This window comes from Struthio camelus, chromosome 1 (genome assembly GCF_040807025.1).
Source record: "Struthio camelus isolate bStrCam1 chromosome 1, bStrCam1.hap1, whole genome shotgun sequence".
In the NCBI taxonomy this organism is placed as follows: domain Eukaryota; kingdom Metazoa; phylum Chordata; class Aves; order Struthioniformes; family Struthionidae; genus Struthio; species Struthio camelus.
The window spans coordinates 212,388,621-212,410,135 of NC_090942.1; the positions used below are offsets into that span (position 1 = coordinate 212,388,621).

General features: G+C 53.7%; 1 long non-coding RNA gene and 2 pseudogenes across 1 annotated transcript; all 3 read left to right on the top strand.

Moving 5' to 3' along the window:
- The first annotated feature begins 261 nt into the window (after positions 1 to 261).
- On the top strand, positions 262 to 1,781 carry LOC138065640 (G-protein coupled receptor 83-like; annotated as a pseudogene).
- Positions 1,782 to 6,842: 5,061 nt separating this feature from the next.
- Positions 6,843 to 9,751, top strand: LOC138065641 (uncharacterized). Its single transcript, XR_011138736.1, has 3 exons — positions 6,843 to 6,893; positions 7,295 to 7,373; positions 8,256 to 9,751. It is a non-coding gene; the product is annotated as an uncharacterized lncRNA (long non-coding RNA).
- A 4,144-nt stretch (positions 9,752 to 13,895) lies between these two features.
- LOC138065642 (G-protein coupled receptor 83-like) lies at positions 13,896 to 21,031 on the top strand (annotated as a pseudogene).
- Positions 21,032 to 21,515: the final 484 nt, after the last annotated feature.

Below are 21,515 nucleotides of genomic sequence, written 5' to 3' on the forward strand. Positions count from 1 at the left end.
GGGAGCTTGCTGAAGCTGGGTATAAAGGCAGCAAGAAGCAGAGAGAGAAGCACATACTGAGCGCACAGCAGAGCAGCGCTGTGGTCGGGCACGTGCGTTGCGTCCTGCCTTCCCCAATGGCCTTTGGGCATCGTTTACAGCCAGGAAGAGCGTTAGCGCGCAGGCAAGTGAACGACTGCTCTGCAAGTCTCCTGTTGACTCCGTGTGCTGTACTGCATCGTAAATGCCATGTTTCTGACTCGGAAGAGGAGAGCAGCTTTTCAGAAATGCTTTTTCATTTTGTCTGGCTCCTTAGTTAATGCCTTTGCCACATCGGGAAAGTTACCCCTTAACAGAAGTTTTGAAGAGCCTTTTGCACTCCCAAACTTTTCCAGTGTCTTTTCCTGGGAAGACTACACCCTGGCTGACTGGCAGAGCTTCGTGGGCAGGAGTCGAGACGGAGCCCAACTGCGGAATCTCACAGCCAAAGCCCTGCTCATTGCGGCATACTCCTGTAGCCTCATCTTCTCGCTCTTCGGCAGTGTCCTGGTCTGCCACGTTGCGATCCACAACCAAAGGATGCACTCTGCCACCGGCCTGTTCATCGTGAAGCTGGCCGTAGCTGACATCATGATGACACTTCTCAACACACCTTTTACGCTGGTAAGAGTGGGACAGAGACCCCTGACTATGGACCCATAGCTATGACACATTGGCATAACTGAAGGCTCCGCCTCAGGGTCTTATGACATGAGCCCTCCTCCTCCTCTTTCTCTCATTTGCTCCTGCTGCAGTGCCCTGGCATATGCCCTCTCACCTGCTGTCCCACGCCTTCAATTGCAGTGAGGAAGTTGCGCGGTGCCTCTGTCTCCCAGATTTCCCCGAGCCAGCTGCCCTCTACTGGGAGTATCTAGGCTTAACAACCTTCATTTTGCTCTAGGTCCTGCCGCTTGTCCTCATCTCTGCTGCCTACGTGACAGTGGCCAAGAAACTCGGGCTGCGCCATGTCATGGGGGATGGCACCCCTGAGCAGTACTTTGCCCTTCGCAAAAAGGCGGCGACCACTATCAAGATGCTGATGCTCGGTGCCATCCTCTTTGCGGCCTGCTGGTTTCCCTTAAATTGCTACGTTGTCCTCCTCTCCAGCCAGACCGTGCGCACCAACAGTGCCTGGTACTTCGCCTTTCACTGGTTTGCAATGAGCAGCACCTGCTACAACCCTTTCCTCTATTGCTGGCTCAATGACAGTTTCCGATCGGAGCTGAAGGCTTTGCTCAACGTATGCAGGGAATCTCCTGGCCCTAGAGAACAGAGGCTTCCTTCCACAGCCCCGTCCTACCGACTAGCTTGGCCACAACACGGCAACTTGAAGAACTTACGTGGCCCCCGTGCCCTTCCATCAGCCTCCAGCCTCCAGCCAGCAAAGACAGACATCTCTTCAGTGGAGCCGACAGTCACTGTGAGATAAATAGTGGCCCTGGGAAAAAGTAGAAGCACTGTACCTAGGTGTGGCTAGAGCTAAAACAGTGCGAAGACGGGGAGTCCTGCACTCCTACTAGTGGCAGTGCCAGCACGCCGGATAAAACCAACAAGCCCAGCTCTGGCAGAGGTAACGGGAAGGAGTTACATCTTTGATGCTGGCTGATAATAAAAGGGAAGGAAGCAAACTCTTGGCAGGAAGGAACTCTTCTTATGTTTGTCAAATGGCCTTTGGCTCTCTTTGCAGGACGGGCTTCTCTGCATCTGTGCCCCTAGGTTATCTGCGTGAAAAACAAGAGAACTGGGGCCTGTTCTTTGCACAGAGGTCAAACCTTGGCTTGTGACTACAGCAAGTGTTGGCAATGCTGTATCGCCCAGGATTTTTCTTCCATCTTCTGGCCATGAATACTCAGAAGGCTTGTCTTCAAATAGAGCCAGAGAAAAAGAAAGGACATTCCAAAAGCTGTATCTTGCCTTGCAATGGAAAGAAACTAGTTTCCCTATCCTGTGGCAATGAGTTGGAGCGGCACACGAGGGAGCCCACTTCCACGTTCAACTTGTAGCAGCTAGCGACCAAGTGAGAAAAATCGCCTGGTCTTTCAATGACTGTAGATGAAAAAAGAGAAAGTGTTCTTTGCAATGTCCTGCAATAAATGCACCTTTGTGAAATCGTGCCAAGGCTTGGCAAGGTTTTCACACACAAAAGGGAACACAGCAACTGCCATTTCTTGCAGCTAGCCTCTCCTTCCACACCTCTGCATGTCTCACTTCTTCTGTGTCCCCTTGCTTTTTCTGTCACAGGAGCTGCGAGTAGCGTTAAACTCGGTATGCGTCAGCAGCTTGAATTCAGGATCGTGTTACTGCTTCTGTATTAAGCACCCAGGAGCCAGAGCATTTCGTGTGACTGCTGCGCAGGTGCAAAGCTTTCTTCCTACCTGCTTTGACCTTGTAGGCCAAGTCCCAGTCAATCCCTTGCCATTTGCAATATGTCAGCAGGAGGACCCCAACGTGGAGGGCCCGCGATCCACGCTCCCCAAGCTAACGACAGCACAGCCTGACTCTTTTGCAGCAAATTAGTCTTTGGGAACGTGGACTATCTAACAAAACTGTTACCGTGCACTTAGAAGAGAAAAGCAGCGGCGCGATATTTTTAGAGCCGCACCAACCTTGGATGTAGTTTAAACTGCTCTAAATGAAAACAATTCCTTGTTTCAGGTGCTCAAGATGTAGCCCATGTGAGCAATATCAGTTTTAGGTTGATACAGGAAAGCAGGTGAAAGAAGCCGGGACCTAAGCCCATTTCTGCTCCGGAAGAAAGAGAGGTGCAGGAGTGTTGGAAAAGGCCCCTTCCAGCAGCGTGGGAAGTTAGCCCGTCCCTTCCAAAATCTTTCCCGTGAACATTATCCTCTCATGTTTCCCCTCGCCTCTTCCTTCCTTGTAATCATGCAGCTCTGACTTAATTTCAGAGTCCCTCGTAACCCTGCAGCCATCCTCGCCACTTTTGAACCCTTTTAACTTCTCTCTTGGGTACGTCAGTGTTTCCCCAAGGGAAGGGAAAAGGTGCGTGTCCATATATGTGCAAGGGCTGAAGCAACAACATAGCGGCTGCGTTTGGGTCCCTCTGTCCAAAGAAAAACTGTCCGTGCTTACATGCAGTTTACAGGAGCAAGTGCTCACTCGGTGGCAGTAAAGGGGAGGGCTGAGAGAGCTGAAGAGAAAGCTCTCTCTCAGAGAGGGAGGGAGTGTATGACAGGGGCAGGCAGCAGGATGGGGATTGGGACACAGAGACAGGACACATGGAAAAGTGGTGACACGAGGAAAGGAGATATCTGGAGCCTATGCTGTCATCGTCCCACCTTACCCTTGTCACAGAGGTTGTGAATTTTGAGCCTAACCACGGTGATGATGGCATACTTGTTGTTTTGTACTTATTAATAAAAACCTTGAATTAACAACAACAGAGTTTTACTCGTAATGTGATCTTCTACTGTGATCCTTCAGAGCATTTTCGCTCCTGTGAAGGAACATGCGGTGCTCATGGCGCCAGCCAGATGAGCACTCCAGTGGGGTCTCTCATGTCGGCATCACCTGCTGGCTGCGAAGGGTTGAGTGAGCTCACGCCTCGGTCACTCCCACTCAGAAAACTAATGCAAGGAATTTCCAAAATACGACTCTGCTGCTCTCAAGTCCATCACAGCAGTGAGGAATAAATCTTCCTTTGCATTCTGGATGCATCTCTCTGTGCTTTAAGTCCTTTCTTTGTTTCTGCTTCCGTTTCTTCCTTCCTTCCTTTCTTTCCCTTCCAGTACACGTGGTGCAGTTGCTCTCAAGCATGTGCCCATGTGACGCCTAGAAGAGCTTCTGGGACGGGAGTCTCGTATTTAGCTTTGTGTGGGACCAAGGGATTCTGGTGTGGACTCAGGTAGGATGTTCTTTCTGAAGCTGAAGGGAGCCTTTTGCCATCTAAGGGAATATGCTCTGTCTTTGGGTGCAGTTATCATCCTCTGAGTAAGCACATATGGAGAATCTTGCCAGAACACCAATACACAAAACCCTCGGAGGTCCAGGCACCCACGTGCTTGCTCCAGCTAGCTCGGAGCAGGGCTCCCGCAGGCATAACCCTGGATCCTGTCCCCCAGCGCTGACCGCAGAAAACCTCTCTCCTCCCAGTTCCGCCCCATGCCCCACCGGATCCAGGCAGAGAGGAAGAATGACAAGTCCAGTGAAGTGCAGGCGACCAGAGAGATGGACCTGCTACAGAGAGAAGAGGAGGTGCATCGGACGGAGTTCCTGAATGCTCTCATCGAGGACTGAGCTGAAGGGGCCCAGTACAAGGCAGAGTTTTAGAGCAAGCAGGACACGACAAGGCAGGAGAAGGACAAGCTCACGGTGAAAGCAGTTGAAGCGGTGCCCTTGCCAGCTGATTTGTTTCCCTGCCTGTATTTCACACGCTGTGCTGTAATGTACCTAATGCGCTACAGGGAAACGTCTGAGGAGCGTTTGCTAATTATGTATTCTTCATTTGCTTCCTGTCTGACTGGGGATTCTGGAGGAAGAGTTTGCGTCCAGCAGCGCTGCTGAAATCAGTGGGGGCTGTGCTTTGAGCCCAGGCAGCGCAGTATACAGCTATTGCAACAACATAACACCCTAGGCAATTTAAAGTGGGCATCCGGACTTTGTGGGGATGTTTGCATCCTACCTCAGCTGGGCTGCTGATCAGAGGCATTCCTTTAAAATGTAAATAAGGTTATTTACACCGCCTTCAGATGCCATCTTGGTGCATGCGAAAAGCTGGTCGGAGTGACGAGGGAATGCGGCGGTATGTGCACGGGGCAGAGATCATCTTCTTCCATTTTGCCTTCTGTGTGTATATTTGTCTGCTTGGTGGAGCTTGACTTCTTGTTCCTTACATATTGTGCAGGGATGTGCAACCATCAGACCGGTGGTTGAGTAATTCGCCTTGGAAAGACAGATTAGCAAGAAGGACAGTCTGTGAGAGGACTTTGGTGTGAAAAGGGACTGGTTACTCTGCAGCACCGTCAGCATCATGCTGTCGGGAAGCTTTTCTTTTCCCTACAGGGATATAATGCATCAGGGCTCAGTGGGAGACATTATGGAAAGGGAAGATCATTTTGTTTCGTTTGACTTTCGAAGCAAGCGGATTCTCCCCACTCCCACTCTCATACTCACAGCTTCACAAGCATCAAGACTGGCTTGGCCAGCATCACTGGTGTGTGATGCAGAGGTCAAGGGATGCTGGCTGCTGAGGCATTACGCCCCTCAGGTTCCTCTTGATTGACAACAAGGAATTCGTTTTTGGACAGACCTGTAATATTCTCTAGGAGACAACAATTATTAAGTTATCTTCTCCCTCAGAATCTTGCTCCTGCTTCCATTAATCTTAGGCAAAGGCACTGCCTGCTGTGGCCTCATTTGGAGCATCCTCATAGCTACAGACCGTCTTCCTGTTGCGGTAAAGGAAGGGGAATGGTATGTGCAACGTACTGGAACTCTGTTGCTCTCCTGTTGTCATACCACAGGTCTTCTGCTGCCGTGTCATCTAGGTTGAGGTCTTATCAAAGCACTGGTCAAAGCGCTCTGCCCTGATGTAAAGAGTGTGTTAGCCTGTGTTTAGCAGTTTGACTGCTGTCTGTCATGTCTGTCATGTCTACTTTTTAACGGCTGCCAACGTTCTGCATCGAGTAGAGCTTATTAAGTCGCCTTCTTCTTCTTCCTGAAGCAACTGGGTACAGTATGCAGGAAGATGTTGCCCACTGCCCGTTCCAGGTCGATGTTCCTGGCACATTTATTTTACCTCCTGTGGCACTAGGGTATAGCTATTCCTTTTCTTTGACAGATACTGCAAAATTAACATGCAAAAGCCTCAGCCAGTGACCTAAAATACTGCCTAGACATCATCGGGCTTACCCAGTGCATCACTGTGTCCATTAAATGTGAGACGTACAGGACAATCAATTCCATTCCTAGTCTCTCTTCATCCAACCCAAAGTTTCTGTGGGTTTGGCAGTCAGACGGGCAAGCACTTGCTAATGCCTGCGGAGGTCAGATCCTTGGAGCCGTCAGGTTCTCAGAAGGGCTTAATTTCTCTTTTATCGGCCAAGGACCTTGGCTTGTCTTGCTTTGTGTGTGTGGGGGGGGAGGAGGGGGTTTGTGTGCATGGGTGTGCGTTTTCAGTCCTCTACAGAAGACATGCCTGCTCAGCAGGTTTTGGTGTGACAAGATCTACATGACACTGTTTGCATGTTGTCACGCGAGCCCCTTAAAAATACTGCCTTTGTTTTACTCTCGCCTTTAGGTCGTTGCAACCACAGCCCTCCTGGAATTCATCTAAGTCTTACTCAGAGGTGAGAAGCATCTGGCAGGAGTACAGCTGCAGAGCTGCCTTCTGCTACCTTCTGATCTGGAAACAAGTAGCTGGTCAAAACTTCAGCGTAAACCAGCACAAGTTCCCAAAGCTGCTGGTTGCAGCAGCAAGGGTCTGCACGTTCGTTCTTTGTTGTTGGGGTTTTTTTGGTTTTGGTAGTGGGTCTCTCCGAAAAATACAAAGACCGCGTTGTACTTGTGAAGAGTCCGTAGTCTAAGACGTGCAGAGCTATAGGCCTGCGTGCTCCTTTGGGGATTTGCAAGGTCGAGAGCCACACTTCTGCTGGAGCTGCACACTGTACAGTTCCAGCCTGGAGCCCCCTCAAGTGTGTGCTACAGCTAAGTAGGTATTCAATTTGGGTCCCCTTCTCCCCTCCCCCAGGAAAGGCACTCTCCTCAAACTTTATGTGCTGTATCTCTGGGAGAATGAAAAATTTGGTCTACAAACTTTATAAAAGGCCTGCCTCTTTTCTGTTTTTTCAGGATGTTAGAGATGAGGACTCCGACGTAGAAGGAATTCCAGTTGTTCCTTCTTCCAGAGGAAATCACAGGTTGGTACGTGTCTTTTGTTAAGAAGTCTGCCATGACTGCGTTACTTCTGATTGCGAAGCAGTAGAATCTGGGGCTGGGGTTCACTCTTTGGACAAACAGATTTTCAAAAAATTCGGAGCAGTGTTTAGAGAACTTAGATGACCTTTGGTTACCTACTGATGTGCATGATCTCCATGTGACAGGAAGCTGATGTGTTGACTGAGAGAAGCTAGGGCAGAGTTTCACACTTCATCAGTATGTGTAAAACTGGCTCCCTCTGCACACTGCGATTTCCATTCATTCTTAAGCTCTGTACTGATGGAGCAGATCGGAGTTAAAGCTGCTGGAATGTCTCCTATTTGAGAACTGCACATGGTAACTTTTTCTCCCCCTCCCTTCTCCTCTTTGTGTACGTTGCAAGGTTGCCCACTACATCTTCACTTAGTAGAAGGGCTTCACCAAGCCAAGCATCTCGAGGAGTTGAATTCGACTCAGAGGAGGTAGGGGATACAGTGGTCTTCTCTCTGTCTAGTTCTTGTCCGTGTCTTTCGTTTACTGTTTTACAGCTGCTTGAAGAAAGCACCTCAGAATAAACTGGTGTGGTCTTTTTACTAACAGCACTACATTAGGGCAAGCAATTTTTAATAAAAACAGGTGCAGGATTGTCACACATATGTAAGGCTAGAAGGGACCTCAAGCAGATAGCCAATCTGTTTTTTCCCCTCACTTCTGGATGTCTCGTTGTCGTTCCTGAGAAGTGTGGAACAGGGGAGGCTACTGCATGCTATGGGCAGTCTGTCCGCGTGCTTGGCTATGTCCTTTGACTTATTTCCTGGGCTCTTAATCGCTCCAAATCGTGTGAATCCTTTAGAAAACCAACACACCAAACAAACCCCTGTGCCCTCAACAATTCAGCTGCCCGTTCTTCCCGTATGTATGGGAACTGCCAGGAAGAGTTTACTCTGCAATCAGTAAACGGGTAGCATGTCCTTTATTCCCAGCTTTACACTGACTACAATACAGGCTCTGCTGTAAGCACTGTGCTGCCTGTTGTCATGGACTCTGCGGTTGTCCTGTGTGGCCGGGATCCCGGCCTTAGGGATGTCAGACGTTGGCAGATTATGTGAAATGTTTCTTCCTTCTGTCCACTCTACTGTCTGTTGGTACCTGAAATACAAAGCTGCATGTCTTCCTGAATGTACAAAAACAGTACCTTGATTCTTGCATTTCTTATTACCTCATGAGGTGTAGATGAATATGACTTCATCTGAAGTATGTTCTGCCCCTAATGACAACATTTTGCTAATCTAAAGAGGAGCTCCCTCTCTGTGGCTCGGAATGCATGACGGTTTGAGTAATGCATATCTATTTACAAATTGCAGGAGGAATTTGACCCCTTCAAGAGCACTGCAGCATCAAGAAGAACTAAATGATTTCAGGCTCGCTAGATCAGAGAGGCCACTGAAGGAAATGGAGAGCAGTATACGAAGCCTACTCTGTACGATGCTTTTCTGTAAACGATGGTTTGCCTTAAATCTCCACTTCTGTGGCATGGCTTAATTTGGTGGCACTGCATTCAGTACGATGTGTGTGTCGCGTTACTCGATGCAGAGAGTGTCTAACATTTTACAAGCTTTTTGAAGAAGTACTGCCTGAAACTGCTAATTCTGTGTGAAGCTTCCAAAAGCCTTTCAGATGCTTTTTCAGATGGGAATGTAAACAACAGAGTCATATCTTTTATAGAAAAGGTCATTCTTTTGGGACTTGAGTTTTCCGGAGGAGTAAATTCAGGGTAGGATGCAGGTATGGAAAAGGACATGGATTTGGCCAGAACAACGAACTTTGTACTTATTTGCAATTTTGGTACCGTTACAGTTCAAAACTCTAAAGAGTAGCAATTTGACCCAAAGATACCGTACTGCCCAGAGTGTTCAGGGTTAGCACTGGAAAATGTGGTGGTACTTCCAGCTTCCCGGGAGAACTAAACCCATGACTTCTGCTCCGTAAGCCCTAGACTTCAGGCTGAATTGCATTATCAGCTTCCTACCCTTCTAAATAAGATGCAGGGGCTGGAACCCTGCAACTGTGCAAGGAATGCTGCTTGAAGAACTAAGGAGTTGAGCCAGGAAAGGGCAAGACGTTGCCTCCTACTTTCTCTTAGTTGATGGTTTCCAGCTCTCTCTTACCGCGGCCCTCCTGAAGCGTCATTGCTGTTTTTCCAAATACTTCTCCACACGAGACTTTCAACACGGAATAGTGTGTTGACAGCGAGGAAACAACTGCTATTGGACCTGCTAGAAGAGCTAGACCTGCTGCTTCTTTGCCTTTTCTCTCCCCCGCCACCTCAAAACAAAGAAGTGCCAAGATGTCAATTGCCAAGATGGAGCTTTTCCAGGAAGAAGCCAGAAGAATTTATCAGCTAAGCCCCCAGCACGTCAGAGACGCACTAAACACAGCGAGGAGCAGCAGCCATGCTTTTGCGTTGTTTTGCCTTCTCCCCCAAAGGTAGGCGGTTGCCGGTCGTGTTGCTGTCTGTGGCTCTCGCTGAATGTGACTGTTGCTACTTGGTCTGCCAGCATTCTGCCGAAGTGAACTTAAAGGAGGCTCACGCTTCCCGAGGACTTCTGTAGCAATGATCAAGCCTTTGGAATTCCTAGGGTACAACTCAGTTAGCAATTCCCAGAGCAGTATGCTCACTTCAGGTTTTGGGACGCAGTTTGGTACTCTTAATGAAGGTAAACAGTAAGAGCTGTCAAAGCCATTAGAATAATAACCTATGCACTAGACAAGCGGCTGCCTTTTTTGAGCTATCTGTGTTAAAGAAACAGTGCATGTCACTTGTATGGACTGCATTGAATCAAAGGGATTAAGATTTTAATGTGCTTTGCTTCTTTATGTTGCTACCCAAATTACACCTATTTTGTTAGAGAGACTGGAGACAAATAGCTAATTCACTGCTTCATTAAGATCTTAAGGGGAGTCTGTCTTCTAAGGCTGCAGGCACATGCTGGGCAAAGACCTTTAGCAAAGGTGTCAGAAAGGAGTCATTTCAAAGTCTGTTTGGTTTGGTTTACCTTCTTCACAAGGATGTTGTTGGTTTTCTCCGTTAACTGTCAAATTCATAGACGGTACGTTTTTCTGTTAAACTGCAGCCGTTGTCAAATAGCCTGACAGAAGATAAAGACAGGATCTTTAATTTCAGAGGGGAAAGTGGTGTGCGTAGAAAGATATTTCTTCTAATGATCAACGTGCTTGTACAAGGACAAGACACTGTTTCTCCCTCACAGCATGCTGTTGTAAAAAGGATGCTTCTCGTTCGTGTAACTTGCAAGCCACCTTCCGAAGGAACCTCTTGGAGCCTCGAGACACTGTTAGGCAGAGCGCTGCACAGGGCAACGAAGATGCGCTCAGAGCAGGGAGCTCTGAGGGACGTGAGGTCTAGGGAGAAGGTGAGGAGAGGCCACGGGGAGCCCAAGGCAGGGTCAGGTGCCCTTCCCAGCACTGCTGCAGGGCTTTGCTGTGCAGAGGCCATCAGGGAGCAGCTGAGGCGGGAAGACTTGCGCTCAGCAAGCCTGCGGGGCCTGGGCAAGGAGAGAGCACCTCGCCGCCCTGGCAGACCAGCTCCCCAGCCATCTGCCGTGGGCTGCGCTACGGCAATGCATTCAGCTTTGCTCCGAGAGAGCCTCCCGCGTGTTCCCACCATCGGCGCTTGGGCACGTGTCCCTGGCATATTTGCATATCAAAGCCAGTTGGGTGGTTCTGGAGTTTCCCAGCAGCCTTTGCTCCCTCACGCCTCAGCGCTGCCGCTCACGGGTCACAGTGGCCTTGATCACGTTGCCAGGAGCTGCTGGTGTGGTGCTGCACTGCTTGGGCAACCGAGGAGGTGGGAGGTGCTGAGAGGGTCTGCTCTGCGGTTGCACCTTGGGACCTGGAGCAGCACTTTCACCACTTGTGTTTTCCCTTTGGCATCGCCGACTCAGAGCCTGTGGGCTCTGAGTCATCGTCGTCGCAGCCATGCTGCGTAAGGACGGGAGGACAAACAACCCCCCCAAGAGAGTCCGATTCCAGCTCCCCGAGAGGCACTGGCGCGAGGAGCTGGACTGCGAGAGCCGCGAGGCTGCTGCGGCGCTTTCGGGCGCAGCAGCTCCCTCGTCCTCTTCTGCGCTGCTCTGGGGGGAGCCCAGCCAGCCTGACGAGCACGGCCTGCCCCGCGCGTGGCCAGCTCGGAAGGCAAGGAAGACCTGGCTGAGGGGCCTGTCTTCTCGTCTCTGGCAGCTGGGCAGATGCTCTGCGGGTAAGAAAGTCCTCAGAGCCAGCAGCTCTCCACATGCCGCTGGGGATCCCTCCCTTGGCAGAGCAGGGCAGCCCAGCGGGGAGAGATGGCTGAGGGGCGCTCGGCCTGCCCCAGCCTCCTCGAGCAACATCCTAAGGGCAGGCAGGTGGCTTCCCCAGGAGGTACGCTGCCTGCCTTGAGTCAAGGCCCCTCCGAGGGGCTTCTTGGAGCAGGGAGCCCAGGCAGGGATGGAGGGCCCCTGCCCACAGCAGCCCTGAGACCCTCAGTGCTCCTGCCGGGGCAGCCAGGCACCGGCGCTCATACCTGGGGGTTTTGCACTCCTTCCGTTGCCAGCCAGCCAGTCTTGCTCCAGCAAGAAGAAAGGCAAGAAGGCCCAGAAGCCCATGGAGACCCTTGCTGCCATGTAAGCCATTTCTGTCCAGCTCTCTCCTACAGATCGTTCCCCCTGTTCCTCAGTGGACCCCAGCATGCCCTCGGGCCAGCCAGCCAGCCAGCCGGCACACACATCCTCCCCGCATGGCCCTGCCCAAAGCACACGCGCTGCACTGGGCCCCCATCCAGGCGAGGCACATCACAGCCTGCTCGAGCTCACCTCGAGCTGCCTCTCCTGGCCCTCCTCAGGGCTGAGCCTCAGCTCAGCTCTCCTCCTCCACCCGCACTGCCCACAAGGCCAGGAGAAGCTGGCCTGAGCCCCCCGGCAGTCGGGAGTGCGAGGCAAACTGTGGTGGCCCCAGGGCTGTGCCCGGCACACCAGCCGGCTGCACTTTGGAGGAGGCCTGAGTCTGTCATCTGCACCCTTCTGCTCACTGCCTTGCCCTTCCCGTCGCTGCAGCGTGCCCACGGGCCTTGTGGACGAGCAAGGGGAGAGCAGCACCAGTGCCTCCGGCCCAGTCAGCGGCCAACACCTGGTGAGTGAGGGCAGCCCCCGTCACACAGGTCTCAGCTGGCCCCTGCGGCGACACCCGTGCCCGCCTTGGCAAGCGGCAGAGCCCCCAAGCCCAGGGCACAGGGTCCCCGCTCCCCTCCCGGCCCGGCCCGGCTGCACCCAGCCTTGGCCTGCTGCCTGCTCGCCCTCCTGCCGTTGGCCAGCGGAGGAGAAAGGCAGCAGGCAGCTCAGTCCCAAAGGCAGAGAGCGCCTGGGCAGCAGTTGGGAGGAGCAGCTGTGGAAAGGCTGCCTTCCATGCACGTCCCAAACGCCTCCTGTTGGAGCAGGGGCCGCGCCCGGGAAGCTGCAAGCACCGCCGCAACAGCCCCAGCAGCCCTGGCTTGCCATCTGGCTCTGCCTGCCAGAGCCCCCAGCCTCCCTCGAGATCCATCGCCTCCACACCTTCTCTCCTTCCTCTCTGAGCCCTTGTCTTTCCCGCCCTTGTCCACAAAGGCCAAGGAGAGCCTCGACGCAGGGGTGCCCACAAAGGCCGAGGAGAGCCTCGACGCAGGGGTGCCCAGCCCTGAGGAAAGGGGCATGCCTTGTGGGGAAGACACCGGCGAGACGGGTAAGCCCCGAGCTGCCTGGGTGCCCACGCAACAAGGCTGGCACGACATGGGCATGCAGGGGTGCTGGGCTGAGCCAAGCAGCTGGCAGCAAAGGGCATCCCTTCCTGGACAACCTGGACATAGCCGTGAGAAGGCCTTGGGAGGTAGCGTGGGTGTGGGGTGCCCAGGATGCCTTGGGGAAGCGGTTTCCTGCAGCAGGGTTGACAGAGGTGACAAAAGATGCCCAGGAGAAGAGCCCCAACAGACATGACCCAGGCTGCTGCTGGCAGCGGGCAGTGCCTGCAGGGCGCCAGCACCCGCTGATCCCAGGAGGGATCTGGGGCCTGCTGGGGCAGATGCGCAAGCAGGGATCTGGGGGCTGCCTGCAAGGCAGGCCATGGGCAGACGGGTCAGGAACGGGAAGCCCTGCCAGGACTCAGCAAGGCCATCCTGCCCTGCTGCTGCTGCTGCTGTTTTCCTGGCTCCTCTGGTGCTTTGGGAAACTCCACGGCATTTGCAGCGCGTAGGGGAGGCAACGGCTGTGCTTGGCAGGAGCACCGATCAGTTGGGCTCTCCTCTCCTCCCATCTTCCTCCTCGCCCCCCTGTCACAGAGCAACCCCCTGCAGCAGAAGGCTGTGCCTCGGAGCCAAGCTGCGACGAGGACATAGAGGCGGCCGTCCGATACATCTGCAAATACGTCAAGGACCTGGCCGCCTACATGGACCAAGCCATCGCCCTGGGTAGGCCGCCAGGGCTGGAGGGTGAGGTCTGGTGCACAGCGGGACTGGGCTCCCGCTGACGGCCGCAGAGCCAAGCGTGAAGGGAAGACAGGGTCTTTTGTTGGAAGGGAAGAGCTTTCCGACCTCACTGTGCACGTGGAGAGGGAACAGAGGGTTGGCGGGTGCCCCCTGGCCTGAGCCCCAGGCTGGCAGCCCGCCTGGGCAGTTGACACCAGGCTCTCTGGCTCACCTGGTGCGCAGGACACGGGACAAAAGCCTTTCTGCCCGCGGCTTTGTCCTTGCCTGCGTGGGGGTGGAAGAGCTCCCCACCGAGGCAAGGAGGGCTGTCCACCGAGGCAAGGAGGGCTGGCAAGAGCAGGCCTGAACGTCTGTGCCTGCTCTTGCTGTCCTTGGGGGTTTTGTCAGAGGGCGCCCCATCAGCAGGCCCAAACCCTTGTGGGCTGCGGTGTCTCTTTTCACCTTGGGCTTTTTCCTTCCAGAAATGGAGCTCGCCAAAGGCCTTCAAGCCTTGGCGAGCGTCTTCAAGAAGACCAGCTCTGCAGAGGTAAGCTGGTGCAGATGCGCAGCTCCCAGAGCTCACCCCACAAACCCCGGTGCCCTGCTCCCTGGGCTCCCACTCCAGCTGCCCGGCAGCGGGCTTGGCCCTGCCAGCTTCTGCAGGCCTCCCGTCTCCCTCCCAGCAGGCTCTTTGCCGCCTGCGCCTGCCAGCTCCCAGCCCAGGCCGGCGCTTTGCTGCTTGCACGCGTGCAAGGCAAGCACGGCTAAGACACCTAGAAACAACCCCTTCCACATGGCCGTCTTGCTGAGAAGACTCTTTTCCTCACTCTTCCTCCACCTTTGAGAAGGTACTTCCCTGGTCTCGCCATGTCGTCGTCACTCGCAGCAACACGTGTTTTCTCGTTTCACAGGCATCCGTGCCAGCGCTGCAGCACGAGGCAGCCACCGAGGAAGGCCCTCGGCAAGGCAATGAAGAGCAAAAGCTGCGCCTTCAGGTAGCAGAGCCGCCCAACACAGGCTCTTGCCCCTAGTCCCACACAAGGCTGCTCATGCGTGCGCCCCGGCATGCACAGTCCTGAGCCAGACAGTGCAGAGGGCCTCTGCTCAGCAGCAAGGACATGCTGGCCACCTCCCTACTCCCGGCGACCACAGGCAGCTCTTGCCACAGCTGCCTTCTCGTTTGTGCTCGGCCTTGCTAGTGCCTCGGCGCAGCTCCCCTTCCACGCGCACCCGGCCACGCGGGTCTCGGGGCTCTCTGGCCGCATGCAGCAGGCAGCCAGGCCTCACGTGCTGCTGTGGGGGCAGAGGGTGGCTCGTGCTGTCATCACCCGGAAGGCAAAGGGCATCTGGTGCCTCTGAAGCTGCAGTGGCTTGCAGGGCAAAATCTGTCTGCGCCCGCTTGTTCTCATTTCCAGCTCCACAGGCCCCGCGGGCTCCGACCGCGACGCCTCGCGGCACGCACCAAGGCAAAGGCAAAGGCAAAGGCAAGCCCCGGCAGCTTCTGGCTCCAGCCACTCTCAGGCTTGGGTTCTTTCTCTCTCCCTCCTTCAGGCACTCGGGCAAACCATCCTCATCGACCAGCAGCTGCTAGAGAGGATGGAGCAGCAGTGGCAGCAGGCCGAAAGGCAGCTGGTAAATAAGCATTCCCCACTCAGGCTGCCTGTGTGCTCCCCGATGCAGCCCCAGCTCGCACAGCCACGTGCACGGCCTTGAGGATGCAGCTCCCCGCTGCTATGCTCGGCCACAGGAGCGGTGCTCTGGCAGCAAAGAGCCTCGGCCAGCTACACCCCCAGCCGGGGGAGGCTCCCGCCAACCAACGTCTCCGAGCTCTTGCTGTCCTCTTCCTCCTTGCTCTTGCCGGGGAAGCCTCAGCTTGGGTCACTTTTTCTCTGGCAGCAAAAGGAAAAGGCCCAGCTGGTGGACCTGCCATGCTGTGAGGAGAACGAGCAGGATGGGCCAGCTGAAGAAGAGCAGCTGGGTGCCCGTTGCACCGCCAGCCCTGAAGGCCTGCGCAGCTGGAGGTCGGAGCTGAGGAGACGGTGAGAGCAGAGCTGCTCCGGGCAGCCGCTGCGCCAGCAGCCTGCTCGGAGCCTGCATACGGAGGCGCTGCCCCCGCCTGGGAAGGGCTGCCTCTCCGTGCCCCAGGGCACGCGCAGCGCTCTCCTGGCGGCCCTGAAGCACCTTCGCTGCCCCCCTTGCTGCCCCGGGATGTCCTTCCTTAGCCCACGCCAGCCTGGGGACGGAGGGGCACTCCTGTCGCTGGCCAAACACTGGTGGCCGCCCCAGGTGCTCTGGAGGGGCTCCCCAGAGCTGCTGGTGGGTGAGCAGCCACCTTGCAAGTGTCGCCTGCCTGGCAGCTGTTGCGGCCCAGGCAGAGCCCAGGGCAAAAGGGCCTCACTTGACATTCCCACCCATGCTCAGCTGGCATGTAGGACAGCCGGCAGAAAGAGTTGGGTCCTTTGTGCTGGAGCTCTTCTGGCAGGCAGGGCTGTCCTGTCCTGGCAGTGCCCGGCGGACATCCCCAACTGATTGCGTTGCACAGTGCTGGCCAGCAGCACAGGGAGCACAGGGGGAGTGGGCAGAGCGCTCGTCCTGCCCTCTGAGCTCTTCTCCTTTCCTTCTCTCCCTTCTCTCAGCTTGCAGAGCAAATGGCAGCTCCTGCAGCCTGCAGCACTGAGGAGATTTCCTGCCAGGCTGACCCAAAAAGCACGCTAAGCTTTCCTCCCCTCCAGACGTGGTGCACACGCACCAGTTTTCCAGACGCAGCCATGGTCTTCCGGTACAGCCTCGTGGAGACAGACCTATTATCCAAGCGTGCCTGAGTCAAAGGTCTACAAGGCAAAGCAGGTTCTGAAACGGCTGGGGCTTTTAAAGCTATTGTTAGCAGGGGCACAAACCTCCAAAATTACCAACTGACTGCAGAAAAGCATTTTTAAAGCAGCCTTTGATCAAGCTGTTAAAGCCATACAGTACTCACCATGTGGTTGCTCATAGTGAATTGAAAGCCTCTACCGTAGAGCGTTTGAACAGGACATTTCCAACCGAGGAGTGGAGATACGGAGAGCAGGAAACACTTTTTGCTGCCCTGAGGGGTTGTGCGAGTTTATCAAGAGCTGGAAGCACAGCTTGCAGCGACCTGTCAGAGCCCGGCCGTGGCCATGAAGCCTTTCAGCTCGGCGAGGGCTTGGGAAACTGCCCATGGCATGTGTTTCGAATGAGAGACTCTGCTCCCCTGTGCTAAAAGGGAGACCACGTCAGGGTGCCTCCAGCAAAAGCGAGAGCTGAGAAAGGTTGTGAGCAGACTTGGACAGAACGACAGGATGACAGGATGACAGAATGGCCGAGGTTGGAAGGGACCTCTGGAGATCATCTAGGCCAACCCCGCTGCTCAAGCAGGGTCATCTAGAACACGTTGCCCAGGATTGCGTCCGGGTGGGTTTTGAATCTCTCCAGGGAAGGAGACTGCAACCTGCGCTTACCTTCACCAGCCTGCGGTGAAGGCCCTCAGCATCCTGTGGTATATGCTATTTTGGCTCTTGGTCTTCTGCTCTTGATCTGATAGTTCCTCATGCCTTGCCGGAGAAGAAACACACTGCAGGTCTCCTCAGTGCTCAACGCCCAGCGTGCGGCTGCTTGTCGCTGTGCATGTTGGATTCGCTGGTCGGGGCCGTCCCTTCTAGTCCTCCTTTCCTTACAAGCACCTGTTTGTGACTACACCTGTATTTGTACAAAACCTAGAACGCACCACTTAGGATCCAATCTGTATTCCAAGAGGATCCAATCTGTATTCCCTTGGCCAGGAGAAAATCCCTGCCAACAGAAAGCTTTGCCATGCTAGAGGAGTGAGAGGAAAGCTTCCAAATCAGCTGCTTATTCGCTGTCCATCTGTTGCCATAGCCCTGTTGGTCTGCTAGTTAGTAGATGCTGTGCTGTTATGGCCAGGCCGAAGCTTGCCTGCCAGATCTCGACGCCGGAACTTGAATTGGGAATTTCCTTTTGAAGATAGCACCGCTGCCCCACCCAGTGCTGGTGGATAAACAGCGCAGAATTTGCAGCAACTCACTAATGGCTGTGCACAGCACGAAAGGATGCTGAAGGCTGAAGAGAGTGGCTTTGTCTTTCTCCTAGCGAGCAGATGCGTTGACCTTGGAGTAGTGCCCTGGGGGAAGGTAGTCGCGTGTGAAATGAACACGTCAGAGTAGAAATGTTGTGCAGCCCGATGGGCAGAGATCCTTGCTCAGAGCTTGTGCAAGACGGGAGCTTGCTGAAGCTGGGTATAAAGGCAGCAAGAAGCAGAGAGAGAAGCACATACTGAGCGCACAGCAGAGCAGCGCTGTGGCCGGGCACGTGCGTTGCGTCCTGCCTTCCCCAATGGCCTTTGGGCATCGTTTACAGCCAGGAAGAGCGTTAGCGCGCAGGCAAGTGAACGACTGCTCTGCAAGTCTCCTGTTGACTCCGTGTGCTGTACTGCATCGTAAATGCCATGTTTCTGACTCGGAAGAGCAGAGCAGCTTTTCAGAAATGGTTTTTCATTTTGTCTGGCTCCTTAGTTAATGCCTTTGCCACATCGGGAAAGTTACCCCTTAACAGAAGTTTTGAAGAGCCTTTTGCACTCCCAAACTTTTCCAGTGTCTTTTCCTGGGAAGACTACACCCTGGCTGACTGGCAGAGCTTCGTGGGCAGGAGTCGAGACGGAGCCCAACTGCGGAATCTCACAGCCAAAGCCCTGCTCATTGCGGCATACTCCTGTAGCCTCATCTTCTCGCTCTTCGGCAGTGTCCTGGTCTGCCACGTTGCGATCCACAACCAAAGGATGCACTCTGCCACCGGCCTGTTCATCGTGAAGCTGGCCGTAGCTGACATCATGATGACACTTCTCAACACACCTTTTACGCTGGTAAGAGTGGGACAGAGACCCCTGACTATGGACCCATAGCTATGACACATTGGCATAACTGAAGGCTCCGCCTCAGGGTCTTATGACATGAGCCCTCCTCCTCCTCTTTCTCTCATTTGCTCCTGCTGCAGTGCCCTGGCATATGCCCTCTCACCTGCTGTCCCACGCCTTCAATTGCAGTGAGGAAGTTGCGCGGTGCCTCTGTCTCCCAGATTTCCCCGAGCCAGCTGCCCTCTACTGGGAGTATCTAGGCTTAACAACCTTCATTTTGCTCTAGGTCCTGCCGCTTGTCCTCATCTCTGCTGCCTACGTGACAGTGGCCAAGAAACTCGGGCTGCGCCATGTCATGGGGGATGGCACCCCTGAGCAGTACTTTGCCCTTCGCAAAAAGGCGGCGACCACTATCAAGATGCTGATGCTCGGTGCCATCCTCTTTGCGGCCTGCTGGTTTCCCTTAAATTGCTACGTTGTCCTCCTCTCCAGCCAGACCGTGCGCACCAACAGTGCCTGGTACTTCGCCTTTCACTGGTTTGCAATGAGCAGCACCTGCTACAACCCTTTCCTCTATTGCTGGCTCAGTGACAGTTTCCGATCGGAGCTGAAGGCTTTGCTCAACGTATGCAGGGAATCTCCTGGCCCTAGAGAACAGAGGCTTCCTTCCACAGCCCCGTCCTACCGACTAGCTTGGCCACAACACGGCAACTTGAAGAACTTACGTGGCCCCCGTGCCCTTCCATCAGCCTCCAGCCTCCAGCCAGCAAAGACAGACATCTCTTCAGTGGAGCCGACAGTCACTGTGAGATAAATAGTGGCCCTGGGAAAAAGTAGAAGCACTGTACCTAGGTGTGGCTAGAGCTAAAACAGTGCGAAGACGGGGAGTCCTGCACTCCTACTAGTGGCAGTGCCAGCACGCCGGATAAAACCAACAAGCCCAGCTCTGGCAGAGGTAACGGGAAGGAGTTACATCTTTGATGCTGGCTGATAATAAAAGGGAAGGAAGCAAACTCTTGGCAGGAAGGAACTCTTCTTATGTTTGTCAAATGGCCTTTGGCTCTCTTTGCAGGACGGGCTTCTCTGCATCTGTGCCCCTAGGTTATCTGCGTGAAAAACAAGAGAACTGGGGCCTGTTCTTTGCACAGAGGTCAAACCTCGGCTTGTGACTACAGCAAGTGTTGGCAATGCTGTATCGCCCAGGATTTTTCTTCCATCTTCTGGCCATGAATACTCAGAAGGCTTGTCTTCAAATAGAGCCAGAGAAAAAGAAAGGACATTCCAAAAGCTGTATCTTGCCTTGCAATGGAAAGAAACTAGTTTCCCTATCCTGTGGCAATGAGTTGGAGCGGCACACGAGGGAGCCCACTTCCACGTTCAACTTGTAGCAGCTAGCGACCAAGTGAGAAAAATCGCCTGGTCTTTCAATGACTGTAGATGAAAAAAGAGAAAGTGTTCTTTGCAATGTCCTGCAATAAATGCACCTTTGTGAAATCGTGCCAAGGCTTGGCAAGGTTTTCACACACAAAAGGGAACACAGCAACTGCCATTTCTTGCAGCTAGCCTCTCCTTCCACACCTCTGCATGTCTCACTTCTTCTGTGTCCCCTTGCTTTTTCTGTCACAGGAGCTGCGAGTAGCGTTAAACTCGGTATGCGTCAGTAGCTTGAATTCAGGATCGTGTTACTGCTTCTGTATTAAGCACCCAGGAGCCAGAGCATTTCGTGTGACTGCTGCGCAGGTGCAAAGCTTTCTTCCTACCTGCTTTGACCTTGTAGGCCAAGTCCCAGTCAATCCCTTGCCATTTGCAATATGTCAGCAGGAGGACCCCAACGTGGAGGGCCCGCGATCCACGCTCCCCAAGCTAACGACAGCACAGCCTGACTCTTTTGCAGCAAATTAGTCTTTGGGAACGTGGACTATCTAACAAAACTGTTACCGTGCACTTAGAAGAGAAAAGCAGCGGCGCGATATTTTTAGAGCCGCACCAACCTTGGATGTAGTTTAAACTGCTCTAAATGAAAACAATTCCTTGTTTCAGGTGCTCAAGATGTAGCCCATGTGAGCAATATCAGTTTTAGGTTGATACAGGAAAGCAGGTGAAAGAAGCCGGGACCTAAGCCCATTTCTGCTCCGGAAGAAAGAGAGGTGCAGGAGTGTTGGAAAAGGCCCCTTCCAGCAGCGTGGGAAGTTAGCCCGTCCCTTCCAAAATCTTTCCCGTGAACATTATCCTCTCATGTTTCCCCTCGCCTCTTCCTTCCTTGTAATCATGCAGCTCTGACTTAATTTCAGAGTCCCTCGTAACCCTGCAGCCATCCTCGCCACTTTTGAACCCTTTTAACTTCTCTCTTGGGTACGTCAGTGTTTCCCCAAGGGAAGGGAAAAGGTGCGTGTCCATATATGTGCAAGGGCTGAAGCAACAACATAGCGGCTGCGTTTGGGTCCCTCTGTCCAAAGAAAAACTGTCCGTGCTTACATGCAGTTTACAGGAGCAAGTGCTCACTCGGTGGCAGTAAAGGGGAGGGCTGAGAGAGCTGAAGAGAAAGCTCTCTCTCAGAGAGGGAGGGAGTGTATGACGGGGGCAGGCAGCAGGATGGGGATTGGGACACAGAGACAGGACACATGGAAAAGTGGTGACACGAGGAAAGGAGATATCTGGAGCCTATGCTGTCATCGTCCCACCTTACCCTTGTCACAGAGGTTGTGAATTTTGAGCCTAACCACGGTGATGATGGCATACTTGTTGTTTTGTACTTATTAATAAAAACCTTGAATTAACAACAACAGAGTTTTACTCGTAATGTGATCTTCTACTGTGATCCTTCAGAGCATTTTCGCTCCTGTGAAGGAACATGCGGTGCTCATGGCGCCAGCCAGATGAGCACTCCAGTGGGGTCTCTCATGTCGGCATCACCTGCTGGCTGCGAAGGGCTGAGTGAGCTCACGCCTCGGTCACTCCCACTCAGAAAACTAATGCAAGGAATTTCCAAAATACGACTCTGCTGCTCTCAAGTCCATCACAGCGGTGAGGAATAGATCTTCCTTTGCATTCTGGATGCATCTCTCTGTGCTTTAAGTCCTTTCTTTGTTTCTGCTTCCGTTTCTTCCTTCCTTCCTTTCTTTCCCTTCCAGTACACGTGGTGCAGTTGCTCTCAAGCATGTGCCCATGTGACGCCTAGAAGAGCTTCTGGGACAGGAGTCTCGTATTTAGCTTTGTGTGGGACCAAGGGATTCTGGTGTGGACTCAGGT